Here is a 21,112-nt window from a genome sequence, read left to right as displayed (position 1 = left end):
TAACATTTTCACAAACAGTAACAGATACACAGGTAGTTCAGTCAACAGATAGCCCAACAAGTCATGGCCCAATAATACTTAGGCAGCCCAGTCGAGACAAGGGTGGTTTCGACTCGAGAGTGCACGGTTTCGAGTCGCAACCAAGAAATGCCGACTCGCAACCCTGGTTTCGGTTCATCATGCTGGGTCTCGAGTCGCAACCAAGGAATGCCGACTCGCAACCCTGGTTTCGGTTCATCATGCTTGGTCTCGAGTGTGCTGCTTGCGAGTCGCAACCGGGAGATTTCGAAGGATCACGTTCTGGTCTCGAGTCGCAACCAAGGGTTCCGACTCGCAACCACTGTTACGTGCTCCTGAATCCTTCTAGAACCTGTTATGTGTACTAACCAATAGAATTTCGATTTCATGAAATTTCGTACTATCCAATGAGAATACAGAAACATGTTTTATTGTCTAATTCATAACAAAATCAGATCAAAACAAGCATATTTGAATATTCATATCACCTTCAAACTTGTTCTTCACATATTCATCATAATTATGAACTTTCAAGTCCTAAATCTAGCATACACAATCCGAAACAGCATGTTTACACAAGGTTATCCATCAACATTCATTTTTCAGTTATGCATAACATTCGGTAACAAACCATCTAACCAAACATCTATCATTAATCGGATATCATAGCTATTTAACAACTCATCTTATGTATCAACCGGATAATACAACCATTTTTCACATTCAAGACATTCAATCAACACATAAGCCTTATTTAGTAACAAGAAACCATTTAAACAATCATTCTCATCATCAATCATCCTAAGCATAATGGTTCATCTTTCATTCATCATTTAACCAATCAAGCAAAACAAATATAATATATATATACTAACCGGTTGAAGAGAGTATAAAGCTTCTTGAACGGGTGTGTGTGAGAGTTGATCCGAGAGCTCCTAGTGGTCACCGATTTGATCCGAGAAGAAGGAGATGAGAGGAGGTGATCTTGGTTTGCTAGGGTTTTAGGGTCTTAGTGAGAGGTAGGGAGTGTGAGAGTGTGAGAGAATGTTTGAGTGTCAAAATGAGGGAAGTGTGGCTTATGTGGGGATTTTATAACCCATTCAAGGGCCATGCACCCTTATGGGTTTCCGAGTGGCTTCGTGTGAAGCTAAAGGAAGCGGCCCAACGGCCCATCGGTTCACTATTCACTCGAGACCGGGTGGTCTCGAGTCAGGTTCGCGGTCTCGACTCACTTCTACTCTAACATATATATATATATATATATATATATATATCACACATACATACAACACATTGTCGGCACATAACACAAGGAAATCACAACTTTCATTTTATAACACATATACACGCAAAGTTACATCAAAAAGGTTTCCCGGGAAAATCCGAAGTGTCACATTATCCCCAAGTTTTAAGAACTTTCGTCCCGAAAGTTAAGGCAGTCACTGTCAAGCTAGTGTAAGTGAGAACGTTTCAACGGGGTGTCACATCATCCCCCCGTTAGTTTGGAATTTCGTCCCGAAATTCAGTTGTAGCTCCAGTGCTGGTGTTTTCGTTTGGGAACAACTGGGGATACTTGTGCTTCATCTGGTCTTCCCGCTCCCAGGTAAACTCTGGGCCACGTCGCGAGTTCCAACGGACTCGTACAAGAGGTATCTGGCTACGTTTGAGGATTTTGATCTCTCGATCCGTGATCTCAATCGGTTCCTCAGTAAAGTGTAGCTGTTCATCAATAGTTAGTTCCTTGAAGGGAATTACGAGCGTTTCATCTGATAGACACTTCTTCAGATTAGATACGTGAAAAACGTTGTGTACCGCACTCAGTTCTTCAGGCAGGTTCAATCTATAAGCAACCTTACCGATTTTCTCGGTAATTTCGAATGGTCCGATATATCGCGGATTAAGCTTGCCCCGTTTACCAAAGCGAACCACACCCTTCCAGGGTGAGACTTTAAGTAGAACCCGGTCACCGACCTGGAATTCCAATGGTTTCCTACGCTTATCAGCGTAACTCTTCTGACGGTCACGAGCTGCCGCCATGCGTTGTCTGATCTGGGCAATCTTTTCCGTTGTATCTACCACCATCTCTGGGCCTGTGATTTGACTATCACCGACTTCCGCCCAGCAAAGAGGTGACCGGCATTTACGACCGTACAATGCCTCAAAAGGTGCTGCCTGAATACTAGTGTGGTAGCTGTTGTTGTAGGAGAACTCTACTAGCGGTAGATGCTTCTCCCAATTCTTGCCAAAATCGATCACACATGCTCTAAGCATGTCTTCTAGGGTTTGGATGGTGCGTTCGGACTGTCCATCCGTTTACGGGTGATAAGCGGTGCTCATGTCCAAACGTGAGCCAAAGGATTTGTGCATAGCTTGCCACAATTCCGAAGTAAAACGAGCGTCTCGGTCGGAAATAATTGAGGTTGGCACCCCGTGCCTCGAAACTACTTCCTTTAAGTAAATCTCCGCCAAGGTAGAAAACTTGTCTGTTTCTTTAATAGCCAGGAAGTGCGCGGACTTGGTCAATCGATCTACTATTACCCAAATGGTGTCATTCCCGCGTTGAGACCTAGGTAGCCCTGTAACAAAATCCATGGAAATTTGCTCCCATTTCTATTTCGGGATTTCCGGTTGTTGGAGTAGGCCTGCTGGCTTCTGGTATTCTGTCTTGACTCTCACGCAAGTCAAACATTTGCTGACGTATGTTGCTATGTGGGCCTTCATGCCAGGCCACCAATATGTAGTCTTCAAGTCGTGGTACATCTTGTCCGAACCAGGATGTACTGAGTAGCGGGACTTGTGGGCTTCGTCCATCACGAGTTCACGTAAGTCTCCATATAGTGGGACCCAAATGCGCCCTGTTACATAGTAAGCGCCATCTTCTTTCTGTTCTAATCGTTGTCTCGATCCTCGCAAAGACTCAGCCCTGATATTTTCCGGTTTCAATGCTTCAACTTGGGCATTTCGGATCTGGGTAGGGAGGTTAGACTGGATGGTAAGTTGCAATGCTCGCACGCGCTTTGGTATAGTGTCCTTTCTGCTGAGGGCGTCTGCCACGACATTGGCCTTGCCCGGATGGTACTTGATGGCGCATTCGTAATCATTCAAGAGTTCGACCCAGCGGCGCTGTCGCATGTTCAATTCCTTTTGCCTAAAGATATGCTCGAGACTCCTGTGATCGGTGTAAATAGTGCACTTGGTACCGTACAGGTAATGTCTCCATATCTTAAGAGCAAAGATCACTGCTCCCAGTTCCAAATCATGCGTAGTGTAGTTTCTTTCATGCGTCTTGAGTTGTCGAGAGGCGTAGGCAATAACTTTCTCGCGTTGCATTAACACGCAACCGAGCCCATGGATAGACGCATCGCAGTAAACCATAAAGTCGTCAGTGCCTTCAGGCAATGAGAGAATAGGAGCGCTACAGAGGTTATCCTTTAGCCTTTGAAAGGCCGACTCCTGAGCTTCATTCCACTTGTAAACAATGCCTTTCTGAGTAAGAGTCGTGAGGGGTTGTGCAATCTTTGAGAATCCCTTGATGAATCTGCGGTAGTATCCTGCCAATCCCAAGAATTGGCGAACTTCGGTTGGGGTCTTGGGCGTAGGCCAATTCTTTATCGAGTCGATCTTAGCGGGGTCGACGTGAATGCCGTCCCTGTTGACCACATGCCCAAGGAAATGGACCTCTCGAAGCCAAAAGTCACACTTCGAGAATTTGGCGTACAATTGCTCCTGGCGTAAGAGTTCGAGGATGAGGCGTAGGTGTCGTTCATGCTCTTCTTGACTTTTCGAGTAGATCAGGATGTCGTCGATAAACACAATCACGAATTTGTCGAGGTAAGGCTTGCACACTCGGTTCATGAGATCCATGAAAACCGCAGGTGCGTTAGTCATTCCAAAAGGCATAACGAGGAACTCGTAATGACCATAACGAGTCCTGAACGCAGTCTTAGAGATGTCTTCATTACGAACTCTCAGCTGATGATAGCCTGATCGCAGGTCAATCTTAGAATAGTAGCTCGATCCTTGCAACTGATCGAATAGGTCGTCGATGCGCGGGAGAGGGTAACGATTCTTGATGGTGACCTTGTTCAACTCACGATAGTCGATGCACATTCGGAATGTGCCATCCTTCTTCTTGACAAAGAGTACTGGGGCTCCCTAGGGTGATGAACTAGGACAGATAAATCCTTTATCCAATAGTTTCTGTAGTTGCGTAGAGAGTTCCTTCAGTTCGGCAGGGGCTAGACGGTACGGTGCACGAGCTATGGGTGCTGCTCCGGGAGCTAGCTCGATTTGGAATTCGACCTGACGGTGGGGAGGGAGTCCGGGTACTTCCTCAGGAAATACCTCGGGATAGTCACGTACTACAGGGAAATCTTCAATCCTCTTTTCCTTTTCGTGGGTGTCGGTGACGAGTGCCAGGATAGCGGTGTGCCCTTTTTGTAAACACTTCTGGGCTTTTAAAAGCGAGATAATGCCTGTGACTTCTCCACCTTTGTTGCCTTGAACGATGAGGGGTTGACCAGAACGGCGAGGAATACGAACCGCTTTCTCTTGACAGAGGATCTCAGCGCGATGTTTGGATAACCAATCCATACCGATGACGACGTCGAAGCTTCCAAGTTTGACGGGGAAAAGATCGATACTAAACGTGTGACCAGACAATTCTAGTGTGCAGTCGTGGATCACGTGCGTGGCCTCGATGTTCTTACCATTAGCTATCTCGACGATGTGCTTAGAACTTAATAATGCAGGCGGGTGCTTAAGTTTCTTACTAATGCGAAGGGATACATAACTGGCATCGGCACCGGAATCAAATAACACAGAAACATAACGATCATCAAGTAGGAACTTACCCGCCACGACGTTGGGGTCGTTCCTTGCTTCTCCAGCTCCAATCACGAAAGCTCTTCCCCTTGCACCATTCCCAGCATTGTTGTTTTGCTCATTGTTCCCAGCTCCCTGATTGTTGTTGCGATTCTGATTCAGCTCAGGGCAATCCTTTCGCATGTGCCCTGTTGCCCCGCATTTAAAACATGCTCGGTTGTTTCCCTGCTGCTGTTGCTGTTGAAGTTGTTGCTGATTCTGCCTTGCTGGGAACTGACTTCTACAATCCTTGGCTTCGTGCCCCATCTTGTGGCATCGCTGGCACTGACCCTTGTTACATGCCCCATTGTGGTGCCTGTTACACTTGTTGCACTTAGGGTAGCTTCCCCGGTAGCCACCCTGTTGCTGAGTGCCTTTGTTGTTGTCAGTTTTCCTTTGGTGAGCTGGGGCTTGAGTAGAGTTAGCATCTTTGCCCTGATTTCCATCCCAATTTCGTTTGCCATCACTGGAAGTTCCTTCCGCAGCACTGATCCTTTTGGGCAACCTGCCCTCTTCCACAGCCTGGTTAGTGAGTTTGTGGGCAAGACGGACCACAGGCTGTATGGTAGTGAGGTTGGCCGAGGTCACATGGCTCCTGATTTCTGGGGCTAAGCCTTTGATGTACAATTCGATCCTTCGATACATGGGTCGGGACTTGTTTGGGCAAAGAGTAGCATAGTCGTTGGACAGCTTGGTGTAGGTCTCAATCTCTGACCCAACCATCTTGAGTTCATAGTACTCGTCCTCGAGTTTGTGGATGTCATCCCTGTGACAGTACTCTTCCTTGATCATATCCTTGAAATCTTCCCATGCAGTAGCGTTAGCAGTCTCCAAACCAAGCATTTGAATTTGCGCCTTCCACCACGAAAGTGCGCTTCCCTCAAGAGTACCAGTAGCAAACTTCACCCAATTAGCAGGGGGACACTCGCAGACGGCAAAGACGGCTTCGACCTTCTCGATCCAGTGCAGAAGACCTATGGCACCCTCAGTGCCACTGAATGGGAGAGGCTTGCAATCCATGAAGGTCTTGAAGGTACAGACACGTGGTTGCACAGGCGCATGCTGACCTGTTGTGGGAGCGATACGAATAGGTTTAGAGGTGAAAAGACGATGTGGCGGTAGGATCTAAACATCCTAAAACAACAAGCTTACCTCCTGGGTGAGCTGCGAAAACTGCAGCCACCGTGTTGATCAGGTTAGTGAACTGAGCCTGAGTCATGTTGACGTTTCCTCGTCCGCGTCCACTCATTGTCTTCATAACCAGAAAACATAGTATGAGTGTGGTGTCGTAACATAGCGAGAATGAGATAGAAGAGGGGAGGCGTATCTATCTTAATCAGGCAAACTAGTACGTATAGTAAAGCAGAAAGCATAAGACAAACAAGCAAGTAAATATGGGTCCGAGCTATGAGGTCAGATAAGTCGAGCCTTGCACTTGGAGTGTAGTGTTGTCACGAGTCACGGGTTATAGTCTGGTTTTTCTCAAAAAGATTTTCCCCTTTTTAAAACCAAGTTCACTATAACCAATGGCTCTGATACCAATCTGTCACACCCCCAAATTCCACCTGCGGAGTAACATCCGCTTGAGGGCGTGACTGACCAGGATCCAGCCACCAATTATACTAAGCATTGGTTAATAGTAAAGTAATTGCTATCTAAAGCAGTTAGCAACATCGTAGTTTAAGTTCGACAATTAGTCTAAACAAAACAGCGGAAGCTTAAACCAAAAAGTTTTAAAAGATAGTTCATGGTTCAAGATAAGTAAAACCCAACACACGGGTTTTGACGAACACTACACATCCCCAAGCAGCAGCTCCTCAGTCACTGGTTACCTGCAAAGCATGCAGTAAGGGGTCAACAATAATGCTGAGTGAGTTCACTGGTTGTCCAGTTTTAATTACCAAAAACTTGTTGCACCAGTTAATTTATCCGTTTATACATGCCATGGGGAGCTACCCCAAAAGTTAGCGACTAAACTGTTTTCCAATACCGAACACTAGGTAACCGTTTGCGTTTCCGCAGGATGCCCCGATGTCAATGTTCTATCATCATTGACGGATGCCTGAGTACATTAGTTCACGACCGATCCCAAACCATGGCACGGTGTGAGGTTGGTAAAACCTAAATAGCGCTATCAACTAATAACTCGTTCGCCTGGCCCCGGCGACTAATCGGTATTATGTAGTAGGGACTTGAGTGATAGAGTTTCGTTTAGTGCCGTTAGTTGCAATCCGTATAAACAGTAATTAACTAAAGGTTCCCAATAACAAGGGAAGAAAAGTAAGTTGTATCCCTCGTAGGGGATAGTGTTGTTTGTAGTTCCGTTTCCCAAACCACCGGGAACGCATGCTTTAGGTTGTGAACTCACCTTGGGTTGCTCGGTAGATTAAATACCCGGTCAATCACGTTGGTCACCACGTCCTAGCATGTTTACCAAATATAGGTCAAGCAGGGGTACAAGTAATCACGTATAGCAAACACGTAGAGACACACTTAGTATGCTTGGTCTCGAGTGTGCTGCTTGCGAGTCGCAACCGGGAGATTTCGAAGGATCACGTTCTGGTCTCGAGTCGCAACCAAGGGTTCCGACTCGCAACCACTGTTACGTGCTCCTGAATCCTTCTAGAACCTGTTATGTGTACTAACCAATAGAATTTCGATTTCATGAAATTTCGTACTATCCAATGAGAATACAGAAACATGTTTTATTGTCTAATTCATAACAAAATCAGATCAAAACAAGCATATTTGAATATTCATATCACCTTCAAACTTGTTCTTCACATATTCATCATAATTATGAACTTTCAAGTCCTAAATCTAGCATACACAATCCGAAACAGCATGTTTACACAAGGTTATCCATCAACATTCATTTTTCAGTTATGCATAACATTCGGTAACAAACCATCTAACCAAACATCTATCATTAATCGGATATCATAGCTATTTAACAACTCATCTTATGTATCAACCGGATAATACAACCATTTTTCACATTCAAGACATTCAATCAACACATAAGCCTTATTTAGTAACAAGAAACCATTTAAACAATCATTCTCATCATCAATCATCCTAAGCATAATGGTTCATCTTTCATTCATCATTTAACCAATCAAGCAAAACAACTATAATATATATATATACTAACCGGTTGAAGAGAGTATAAAGCTTCTTGAACGGGTGTGTGTGAGAGTTGATCCGAGAGCTCCTAGTGGTCACCGATTTGATCCGAGAAGAAGGAGATGAGAGGAGGTGATCTTGGTTTGCTAGGGTTTTAGGGTCTTAGTGAGAGGTAGGGAGTGTGAGAGTGTAAGAGAATGTTTGAGTGTCAAAATGAGGGAAGTGTGGCTTATGTGGGGATTTTATAACCCATTCAAGGGCCATGCACCCTTATGGGTTTCCGAGTGGGCTTCGTGTGAAGCTAAAGGAAGCGGCCCAACGGCCCATCGGTTCACTATTCACTCGAGACCGGGTGGTCTCGAGTCGGGTTCGCGGTCTCGACTCACTTCTACTCTAACATATATATATATATATATATATATATATATATATATATATATATATATATATCATACATACATACAACACATTGTCGGCACATAACACAAGGAAATCACAACTTTCATTTTATAACACATAGTAATAAGATATCCTAAAGAGACAATAGACATGATGGTTCAAGAAGAACCTCAGGTACCTGAAAATAAAGAGATCTCGATAAGTTGTATCATGTCTAAGATATGTATGGAATCGAAATAAAATCGACGTCGTTATACTTTTGTATATAATGTAGCGATTGAAATGATTAAGTGATGGGGATCAAGATTTGTGATATGCCTATAAACGTAAACATAGAAATGATTTGCCAAAATGGAAAGACGCAGATAAGGCAAAGTTGAATTCTCTAATGGAAAGTCTCTGGACCAAGAGTCCATACAACTGAAGTTGTAAAATATGTTGGATATAAACGGGTCTTTTATGCGAATTATGTGAGAATCAAATTGAGTGATATAAGGAATAATTGGTGGCACAAGAATTTTCTCAAAGACCTATGATTGATTATGAGAAGACATATTCTCCAGTGGTGGATGCGTTGAGTTTCTAATATTTTGTTAGTCTGGTAATATAAAGACAGAATTGATATGCGTCTTATGAATGTTATGTATCACTTGATACTGAAATTTTACATGAAAGTCCCGAAGGATTAAATTATGTAAGTCATGTAAACTAAGTTCTCGAGAACAATGTGTTCATTTATACATATTCGGATTTGAACAGGTTATGATTATTTTACATATTGGATATAATTAGAACTCCTGATGAGTTTCTAAAGCAATTGAGTGCTTAAAAGGACCCTAAGGCATAAATAAACTCAAGCTAATTCGGGTCAGAACTGAAAGTCAAAGCAAAGGTCAAACTTTGCGACTTTCGGTCGCGAACCGAGCCTATACTTAGAATTGTCGGGTTGAATCATGCTTAGACATGATCAACTAATAATTACCAAGTTATTAAAGTGACAAAACTGATTTCATAGCTTTTATATTATTAGCTATGAATTTTATTTAAAATAAACCCGATTGACTTTAATTTGACCCGACAATTAAACTAAGTAAACGTGGTAATTAGGAGATGCCCTTTAGAGGGTTAAATACCTACCTAATTACGATCACGTAGCCATGTTCAACGCGAACCATGGCTCAACCGATTAAAAGTCAAAGTGTTTATCGATAACGCTTGACTTTTCGGTTTAAAACGCTAAACGATTAAACTAAGCATGAAGGAATCACTTACAAAAGTCCAAAGGACTTGGAAGAGGTTCTCAAGAAGCTCAAGACCCTCAAGGAATGCAGAGAATTAGAGAGCAATTCAGAATTGAGAAGAGGTGCAAGTGAAACCCAAAATCAAAGGGGTATTTATAGGTTTTCGAGAGCCGTTAGGATCATTCCTCGTAAACCGTGATTCGATCTTGGCCTTACAAGTGTGCCCCCTGATTTAGAAAACCATGGGTGCCCCTAATTCAACCCATAGAATCAAGGATTGAGAGAGAGAAGCAAAACCACAGCTGGTTTTCAATTTTCTGGTTGCTGGCACCCCCATACGGACCGTATGGTCTGGTATACGGTCCGTAAGGACCTTGGCTGCAGCAGCAAACTTTCAATAATTGACATATTTGGCCCCTGCACTCTCAATTGTCATTTCCGACACTTCCAAAGGCCGTTAAACCATTTTTAAGGCTCTACAATGATGCCTAAGCATAAGGAACATGAAACATGCCCAAAAATATGTCGGATGTCGGTTCGTTTGGTCGTACGGTCCCGTTGTTTGGCTAATTACGACGAAACGCGGACGGACGCTAAAAACGATCCAAATTATGCGACGAATGGAATTTTATCAAGCCAAACACTAAAATGAAATATTTTAGTGCTTACATAAATTTTTGGGTGTCCGGGGATATACAGAATGCGAGATATGCGCGAAAGTGCAAACTTGTGCACTTTTTGACACTTTTAGTCCCTGCATGACATAAAAGTGTATTCTTGCGCACCAAACCCCTCTAAGCCTATATCTAAGCTATATAAAGGTTAATTAGAGTATACTAAACTCATGGTCATATTCCGGAAGGTCCGATTCCTTACGAATTGACATACTTTTGCAGTTTGACGCTTTTAACCCCTCGCATACGAATATTGTCATAAATTTCTCATACTTTATCGAAACCTTGTGAAATTTTTATCACACATTCTTGTGAGTATAATTAACCATTACAAAGCTTTGGGTCTGCTAAAAGATCACTCAGAGGTATACTTTAAACATGTTGACACATTTAGCCCCTGTAGTTTGTAATTCCTCACTTTCTTTCACAATTGGCTTCGTATGATCCATGATTTATTCGTTTAAGGGTATAAACATCTTGTAGGGTTATTGAAAGGCATATTTATCCATTTTTGACATTTTGAACCCTTACGTTCACATACTTTCCTTGTTTGTCAACTTTAGTCCTTCATACGTAATCTTTCACACGTTCCAAGCTTATGACACGTGTCAGTACATTATTGGACATGAATTTTTCGAGGTGTTACATCCTCACCCCCTTAAAAGAAATCTCGCCCTCGAGATTTACTGAAATAACTGAGGGTACTTTTCTTTCATTGTGGATTCTACCTCCCACGTGTACTCGGGTCCTCTGCGGGCATCCCATTTAACCTTCACAATAGGCACATGCTTCCTCCGAAGCTTCTTAACCTGTCGATCCTCAATCGACAAAGGTTTCTCCACAAATTTCAAGCTCTCATTTATATGCACATCCGTATGTGGTATGACTAGTGACTCATCAGCTAGACATTTCTTCAGATTGCAGATGTGGAAGACATTATGAATGCCACTGAGCTCTTCAGGTAAGTCTAACTTATAAGCCACTGACCCTACACATTCAATGATCTCGAATGGTCCTATATACCTTGGGCTTAACTTACCTTTCTTGCCAAATCGCATCACTCCCTTCCAGGGTGCTACTTTAAGCAGAACCTTATCACCAACCTCAAACTTGAGGGGTTTTCGCCTTTCATCAGCATAACTCTTTTGCCTATCTCTGGCAGCTTTTAGGCGATCACGAATCTGGACAACCTTGTCCGTCGTTTCAAGGACTATATCTGGTCCTGATAATTGAGCTTCCCCTACTTCTGCCCAACAAATAGGCGTTCTGCACTTCCTACCGTACAATGCCTCAAAAGGCGCAGCCTTAATGCTGGTATGGTAGCTGTTATTGTAGGAGAACTCGATCAAAGGTAGGTGCCTATCCCAGCTACCTCCTAAATCGATCACACATGCACGCAGCATGTCTTCCAGAGTTTGAATTGTACGCTCACTCTGCCCATCCGTCTGAGGATGGTAAGCCGTACTGAAATTTAAGCGCGTACCCAAAGACTGTTGGAAACTTTTCCAAAAGTGTGACGTGTATCTGGTATCTCTGTCCGAGATAATAGCCACAGGCACTCCATGCAAAGATACAATCTTGTCAACATACAATTGGGCCAACATGTCAGAACTGTAAGTTTCCTTAATAGGTAGGAAATGTGCTGACTTAGTCAGTCTATCTACTATCACCCAAATAGTATCATTTCCTTTCTTAGTCTTTGGCAACTTGGTGATGAAATCCATCGTCACCATTTCCCATTTCCAAGTGGGAATTTCAGGCTGTTGCAGCAAACCTGACGGCTTTTGATGCTCGGCTTTAACTTGAGCACACGTCAAGCATTTAGCTACATAAGTGGCTATAGACTTCTTCAAACCTATCCACCAATAATTTGCCTTTAAATCCTGGTATATCTTATCAGCTCCAGGATGAACGGAATATTTGGAATTGTGGGCTTCCTGGAGGATAACTTCCCGAAGTCCTCCATAAATAGGAACCCAAATTCGTCCATTAAATCTTAGGATTCCGTCCTTGCCATAGGATAACTGCTCCTCAGTTACTCCTAGCTTCTCATCAGGATAGTTAGCTTCCAACACAGCTTCCTTCTGTGCAGCTAACAACCTTTCATTCAAACTATTCTTGATCTCAATGCTCTTGGCATTGATTCTTATAGGCTTCACTCTTTCCTTTCTGCTTAAGGCATCGGCAACCACATTTGCCTTGCCTGGATGGTATCTTATCTCACAATCATAATCGTTCAGAGTTTCCATCCAACGTCGTTGCCTCATGTTCAAATCTTTCTGATTGAACAGATGCTGAAGGCTCTTGTGATCTGAATAGATCACACACTTGGTTCCATATAAATAGTGCCTCCAAAGCTTAAGTGCAAATACGACGGCACCCAACTCCAAATCATGGGTGGTGTAATTCTTCTCGTGCACTTTTAACTGGCGTGAAGCGTAGGCAATGACCTTGCCTTTTTGCATAAGCACACATCCCATGCCGGTGTGTGATGCATCACAATATACTACAAACTCATCTATACCTTCAGGCAACGTCAGCACAGGAGCGTTGCTTAACTTCTGCTTCAAGACATCGAAGGATTCTTGCTGCTTAGGCCCTCAATCAAACTTGCTATTCTTGCGGGTTAGCAAAGTCAGGGGTGCTGCAATTCTTGAGAAGTTTTCGATAAATCGCCTATAGTATCCTGCCAGTCCTAGAAAGCTGCGAATCTCCATAGGCGTCTTCGGCTCTTGCCAGTTCATGATAGCTTCAATCTTAGCGGGATCCACTTGGATACCACGCTTACTAACCATATGTCCAAGAAATTGGACTTCACGAAGCCAAAACTCACACTTCGAGAACTTGGCATAAAGCTTCTCTTGCTGAAGTAGCTTCAGTATGCAACGGAGGTGCTGCTCATGGTCAGCTTGATTCTTCGAGTAGATGAGAATGTCATCGATAAAGACAATGACAAATTTATCCAAATATGGTTTGCAAACGCGATTCATGAGATCCATGAATGCGGCAGGTGCATTAGTGAGCCCAAAAGGCATCACTAAAAACTCATAATGACCATAACGGGTCCTAAACGCAGTCTTGTGCACATCTTCATCTCTAACCTTCAACTGATGATAGCCTGACCTCAAGTCGATCTTAGAGAAATAACTTGCTCCTTGCAATTGATCGAACAGATCATCGATCCTGGGCAAAGGATACCTATTCTTGATAGTAACCTTATTAAGCTCACGGTAATCAATGCACAAACGCATTGATCCATCCTTCTTCTTAACAAACAAGATTGGCGCTCCCCAAGGAGATGAACTAGGTCTAATAAAACCTTTGGCTAGCAAATCATCAAGTTGCGTCCTCAATTCCTTCATCTCTGTTGGTGCCAACCTATAAGGCGCTCTAGCAACAGGTGCTGATCCGGGGATGATGTCGATTTGGAATTCCACTTGCCTATCTGGTGGCAAACCAGGTAGTTCTTCAGGAAACACCTCAGGGTATTCAGAAATGACTGGAATATCTTCAATCTTGGGCTTCTGCTCGTCGACTGAGACTTGTGCCATATAAATAACACAACCCTTCTTTTTGCACCTAGATGCCTTGAGCATAGACGCTTGCTCAGGCAGTCCGTGCTTGGTATCTCCTCGAATGGAAAGTGACTCACCAGACGGAGTCTTAACCACCACTTGCTTCTTGTTGCAGATGATCTGGGCTTGGTTATGCGATAACCAATCCATGCCCAATACAATATCAAATCCGGCTAACTTCAAAGGAAGCAAAGACATATGAAAAGAGTGGTTCCTAATGGATATAAAACATCCATCTAAAACGGTTGAGGCGGTTTCTAAGGTACCATCGGCTAATTCCACTTCATATTTCACACTTAAGGTTTTAACAGGTAAATTCAACAACTTACAGAACTTATCATCTACGAATGACTTATCAGCTCCTGAATCAAAATGTACTCTAGCATACACATCATTTATGAGGAAAGTACCTGTAATCACGTTGTCGTCCTGAATTGCCTCTTGCACGTTCATTTGGAAGACCCTAGCATTGGTCTTCTTGGCCTCCTCAGGCTTCCTGGCGTTTTTAGGGCAGTTAGTCTTAATGTGCCCTTTCTCGTTACAGCCATAACATGTAGCATCTTTAATTCTCTTGCAGTCAATAGTCTTGTGCTCTCTAGACTTGCACAACCCACATGCAGGTGGTCCTGATTGAGACTTGGTCTCAAGCCTGCACTTCCCAAAGTGGCGTTTCTGGCAAGTTGAGCACTTTGGCTTTTCCTCTGTTCGCTGACTACCTTTTCCAGACCCACACTTCTTGGACTCAGTTTTCCCTTGTGCTTCCTCTCCGACCCTCGTGAGTTATCCTCCTCACGCTTCCTCTTACTCTCTTCAGAGTTCTTGAGCGATCTTAACCTGACCGCATCCAAGGTGAGGGATAAAGATAGATCAGCAACCGATCTAAAAGTAGTGGGTCTCGAAGCCTTAACACTAGCTTTGATCTCTGGGGCTAAACCCCCAATGAAGCGAGCGATCCTCTTGGGCTCTGGTGTCACAAGGTATGGAACCAATCTAGACATGGTATTAAAACTGGTGAGGTAAGCTTGACAATCTAAATTCTGCATCACCAATGATAAGAAATCCGATTCAATCCTTTCCACCTCATGCTGTGGACAATAGTTCTCCTTAATGAGAACAACAAACTGCTCCCATGACATATTATAGAGTGGGATCTTCCCAGCAACTTGTATGAGAGACTTCCACCATGCCAGTGCCTCTCCTTTGAACGATTGGGATACATACTTCACTATATCCCTTTCAGCACAACCGCTGATATCAACAATAGTATCCATTTCATCTAACCAAGTCATGCAATCAATCGCTCCTTTCTCCCCAGTGAAATCCCGGGGTTTGCAGGAAACAAAGTACTTATAAGTACAAGACTTGGCACGTGGCTCATCATCGAACACTATTCTTTTGGATGGAACACTATGTTGGTTTGAGGAATGTTCGACATTCTCTTTCTTAGGTTCATTCTTCTTCGAGGGTGGCTTACTATGAGCTTCAGAATGAGTCTTAGGAACAGACTTAGGGTGGGGTACCAAAGAGGTTCTACTATACGTCTCACTAACCTCCTTGAATTGCTCCTTTACAGCTTTAGACACAGCTGTATCAATCAGTGAACGGAGCTCTCCTTTGGTTATATTAACCCTATCATTATCATCATTTTCGAGAGAATGACTGTTCACTTCTTCCGACCTTGCCATGTAGCTTTAATTGCTACATAAAATCAAATGAAGGCGGGGTTTATACGGAAGCTTATACGGTTTTATCGTTTTAAACGATTTATTAATTATGGATTTTAATACACACTTTAGTTAATTATACAGGATAACCCTAAATCATATATAATAGCACAAAAGGCCTAGTCACATAGACAGATTTAATTAATAAACCAGGATTTTACAGAATCGAGGTATTAAGGTTCGAATCAAAGTTCATTACCTTTTCCTGACAGGGAGTTGCAGGCTACCACTGTCCTTAGTCCCAGAGGACGTTAATTATAGCCCGTGGGCACTTCATCCTTAAGGGATGATTGTATAAATAAGGGAATTTAGAATAACCCCTTTTTAATAATGACTTATGTGATTTTATCGGATCACACTTTGTCAAGCATATAACATATCAAATGTTAATAAGGGTTGAATCCTTTGAATAGGTTTTACCATTTTGGCCATGTCTGTAATGACAATTAGGCTAGGTTTTACCTTTAAGATTCTTTTAATATTTAAGCGCAGAGCAATCCTAATTTGAGATGTTAACAATGATCTGAATCTAATTGAGGAACTACCATCTTGGCCCTGTCTTAGAACGACACTGGAGCTAGGTCTTGTCCTTTTTAGATTTTGCCATTTTATCATAATGGTAGATCTTACAAAAAGGAATTATATTATTATAGAAATGGTTGCCCTAAATAGGTCTTCTAAAAATGACTTGCCCATGCAAGAGCTAATAATAAATAACAAAGGGAACAAATAAAGGAGAAATAAAACGAATTAGGATTTATCCTATGTTCTTTGTCTAGACTCAAGAATTTGCAATTGTGTAACTGAGATTAAACACAAAAGGCTAGTGTTTAATTCACTCAGCGTTGGCTCTGATACCAACCTGTCACACCCCTATTTTCCACGTGTCACCGGTGGGCCCGGTGGGGAGTATCGTGACGTAATCGATATCATCATAGTCAAACAACACAACATATGAATGCACAGCGGAAGCAAAAGATATAGATTTATTTCAACTGAATATATTGTAATGTTTAAGTATCACAAACAGTCGAAACAGATCCACAGGCGGATCAAAATAAAAAGGAAATTGTTCAACAGACTTTGACATCTAAAGCTTGCGAGACTTGAATAATGATGCCTGGAGTAGCCAGCCTATTTCGTCTAGAACCTGCACTTAGCCTTTTTGGAAAATACGTCAGTTTGCACTGGTAAATACAACTTAACTGACTCATTTTGAAAACATTTAAGAAAATGATTTGAATGCACTTAGGCAAAAATATTTTTATAACTTGGGACAGTTAAAATAATCTTGTATACAGGTTTACTCATTTGTCGTCCGTCAGGGCCGGTTTGTAGGGCCGGACTTAAGTTAACTGACACACCACAGGTATAGTGCCCACAAGGTCGATTCCTTATAGTGGGATACCAGTTTTTACATAAGGCAGCTGTCAGGTGTACGCCTACACCCCGTGCTTAGGTCGTGGCCATTTCATGAATGATGCCAAGGATATCCGGGACATGGTCATTTAACCCCCAAGGGCCATATACCAAATAATACATATCAAACAGGTTATGTAAGTACATAAATCACAATACGATTTAAATGACTACATACACTCGACCAAGCGGTACTTTTATAGTACCGTATCCCAAGCCCGTATAGGGAAAATAAGTTAAGAGTATTTACCTGAGCAATGTATAAATCAAATACAGCAAGTGCACGTATCTTTTACTGGGCTCCTAATCTGGAACGAAGGTTTTTAATAACCTATTAGAATCCTAACGGGTCTTTAATTAAGCCTTGACTTAGACCGGTTAGTTTTCAAAGAAAGACACGGTTCAAACGCATGATGAAGCGAAGACCGGTTAGAATGTGGTTTTGACCCAACAAGCTTGAATACTTGTTTAATATGGGTAACTTAATCACATTCTGGATTTTGAGACGAAAATGATTTGGCTTGACCCGTTTCGGCTAATATATGCAAACTAGTCACATAAGCCGATCCGAACGCGAAACATGCGTAACGGGTAACCATAAGAGTCATGAACATGTTCCATAAGTCAATATGCCTTTGATATGTTGTGATATCAGTAGGATATATTCCATTATACCCAAAATGAATTTAAAACCAACTTATGCCTCGAAAGGGTATTTTGGTAATTTCACATAGGCTTAAAAAGGTTAAAACTAGAATTCTGAGTTTAAGACTTTTGCTTACTGCTAAAGTATAGGAATTTACTTAAAACATCAGTAGGTATCAAGTCTTATACACCCTAAATGGTTTTAATGCATACTATGCGTTAAAAACGCTTAAAAGGCGATTTTAGGCTATTTTCGGGTTCTTAAAGGAAAGCTGATATTTTTACTATTCCAGAAGGCTTAACATATTTTATTTATCATATTATATCAGTAGAAAAAGATTTGGCATCAAAAGGTTTGGTAAAACTCATTTTATGGCTTAAAGGGTAAAACCGACAATTACCGAAATAAGCTTAGAACTCTAGGTTATGATCAGCCTAAAAATAAATAAAAATCTTCAAAAATTCTAAAATATTATATTATATCAGTAGGTATAAGGTTTGGCATCAAAAATTGGGTTTAGATAGGTTATATGCTAATCATACGGTTTATTTACCGAAAAAGCTTCTTAATTACGCTAATGGGCATATCTCCTAATCTAGACCTCAAATTGGTGTGAAATTTTATGGACATGCTTATAGATTATTAATAAAGGCTTTAGTCCTTTCACATCTTCAAGAATCTTGTTTTAACATTAAAGGGCATTATGGTCACATTTAGGCATTATGGAAACATGCGATGTGTTTAATTCTAAAGAACCAAGTAGTATAACTTCGGGAGGTTATACTATCATATAACATGATCACAAAGGACCCTAAGGCATAAATAAACTCAAGCTAATTCGGGTCAGAACTGAAAGTCAAAGCAAAGGTCAAACTTTGCGACTTTCGGTCGCGAACCGAGCCTATACTTAGAATTGTCGGGTTGAATCATGCTTAGACATGATCAACTAATAATTACCAAGTTATTAAAGTGACAAAACTGATTTCATAGCTTTTATATTATTAGCTATGAATTTTATTTAAAATAAACCCGATTGACTTTAATTTGACCGACAATTAAACTAAGTAAACGTGGTAATTAGGAGATGCCCTTTAGAGGGTTAAACACCTACCTAATTACGATCACGTAGCCATGTTCAACGCGAACCATGGCTCAACCGATTAAAAGTCAAAGTGTTTATCGATAACGCTTGACTTTTCGGTTTAAAACGCTAAACGATTAAACTAAGCATGAAGGAATCACTTACAAAAGTCCAAAGGACTTGGAAGAGGTTCTCAAGAAGCTCAAGACCCTCAAGGAATGCAGAGAATTAGAGAGCAATTCAGAATTGAGAAGAGGTGCAAGTGAAACCCAAAATCTAAGGGGTATTTATAGGTTTTCGAGAGCCGTTAGGATTGTTCCTCGTAAACCGTGATTCGATCTTGGCCTTACAAGTGTGCCCCCTGATTTAGAAAACCATGGGTGCCCCTAATTCAGCCCATAGAATCAAGGATTGAGAGAGAGAAGCAAAACCACCGCTGGTTTTCAATTTTCTGGTTGCTGGCACCCCCATACGGACCGTATGGTCTGGTATACGGTCCGTAAGGACCTTGGCTGCAGCAGCAAACTTTCAATAATTGACATATTTGGCCCCTGCACTCTCAATTGTCATTTCCGACACTTCCAAAGGCCGTTAAACCATTTTTAAGGCTCTACAATGATGCCTAAGCATAAGGAACATGAAACATGCCCAAAAATATGCCGGATGTCGGTTCGTTTGGTCGTACGGTCCCGTTGTTCGGCTAATTACGACGAAACGCGGACGGACGCTAAAAACGATCCAAATTACGCGACGAATGGAATTTTATCAAGCCAAACACTAAAATGAAATATTTTAGTGCTTACATAAATTTTTGGGTGTCCGGGGATATACAGAATGCGAGATATGCGCGAAAGTGCAAACTTGTGCACTTTTTGACACTTTTAGTCCCTGCATGACATAAAAGTGTATTCTTGCGCACCAAACACCTCTAAGCCTATATCTAAGCTGTATAAAGGTTAATTAGAGTATACTAAACTCATGGTCATATTCCGGAAGGTCCGATTCCTTACAAATTGACATACTTTTGCAGTTTGACGCTTTTAACCCCTCGCATACGAATATTGTCATAACTTTCTCATACTTTATCGAAACCTTGTGAAATTTTTATCACACATTCTTGTGAGTATAATTAACCATTACAAAGCTTTGGGTCTGCTAAAAGATCACTCAGAGCTATACTTTAAACATGTTGACACATTTAGCCCCTGTAGTTTGTAATTCCTCACTTTCTTTCACAATTGGCTTCGTATGATCCATGATTTATTCGTTTAAGGGTATAAACATCTTGTAGGGTTATTGAAAGGCATATTTATCCATTTTTGACATTTTGAACCCTTACGTTCACATACTTTCCTTGTTTGTCAACTTTAGTCCTTCATACGTAATCTTTCACACGTTCCAAGCTTATGACACGTGTCAGTACATTATTGGACATGAATTTTTCGAGGTGTTACATCCTCACCCCCTTAAAAGAAATCTCGCCCTCGAGATTTACTGAAATAACTGAGGGTACTTTTCTTTCATTGTGGATTCTACCTCCCACGTGTACTCGGGTCCTCTGCGGGCATCCCATTTAACCTTCACAATAGGCACATGCTTCCTCCGAAGCTTCTTAACCTGTCGATCCTCAATCGACAAAGGTTTCTCCACAAATTTCAAGCTCTCATCTATATGCACATCCGCATGTGGTATGACTAGTGACTCATCAGCTAGACATTTCTTCAGATTGCAGATGTGGAAGACATTATGAATGCCACTGAGCTCTTCAGGTAAGTCTAACTTATAAGCCACTGACCCTACACATTCGATGATCTCGAATGGTCCTATATACCTTGGGCTTAACTTACCTTTCTTGCCAAATCGCATCACTCCCTTCCAGGGTGCTACTTTAAGCAGAACCTTATCACCAACCTCAAACTTGAGGGGTTTTCGCCTTTCATCAGCATAGCTCTTTTGCCTATCTCTGGCAGCTTTTAGGCGATCACGAATCTGGACAACCTTGTCCGTCGTTTCAAGGACTATATCTGGTCCTGATAATTGAGCTTCCCCTACTTCTGCCCAACAAATAGGCGTTCTGCACTTCCTACCGTACAATCCCTTTCAGCACAACCGCTGATATCAACAATAGTATCCATTTCATCTAACCAAGTCATGCAATCAATCGCTCCTTTCTCCCCAGTGAAATCCCGGGGTTTGCAGGAAACAAAGTACTTATAAGTACAAGACTTGGCACGTGGCTCATCATCGAACACTATTCTTTTGGATGGAACACTATGTTGGTTTGAGGAATGTTCGACATTCTCTTTCTTAGGTTCATTCTTCTTCGAGGGTGGCTTACTATGAGCT

Source organism: Helianthus annuus, chromosome 11 (assembly GCF_002127325.2).
Source record: "Helianthus annuus cultivar XRQ/B chromosome 11, HanXRQr2.0-SUNRISE, whole genome shotgun sequence".
NCBI lineage: Eukaryota > Viridiplantae > Streptophyta > Magnoliopsida > Asterales > Asteraceae > Helianthus > Helianthus annuus.
The sequence above is the reverse complement of the archived record's forward strand: the minus strand, read 5'-3'. Positions refer to the sequence as shown.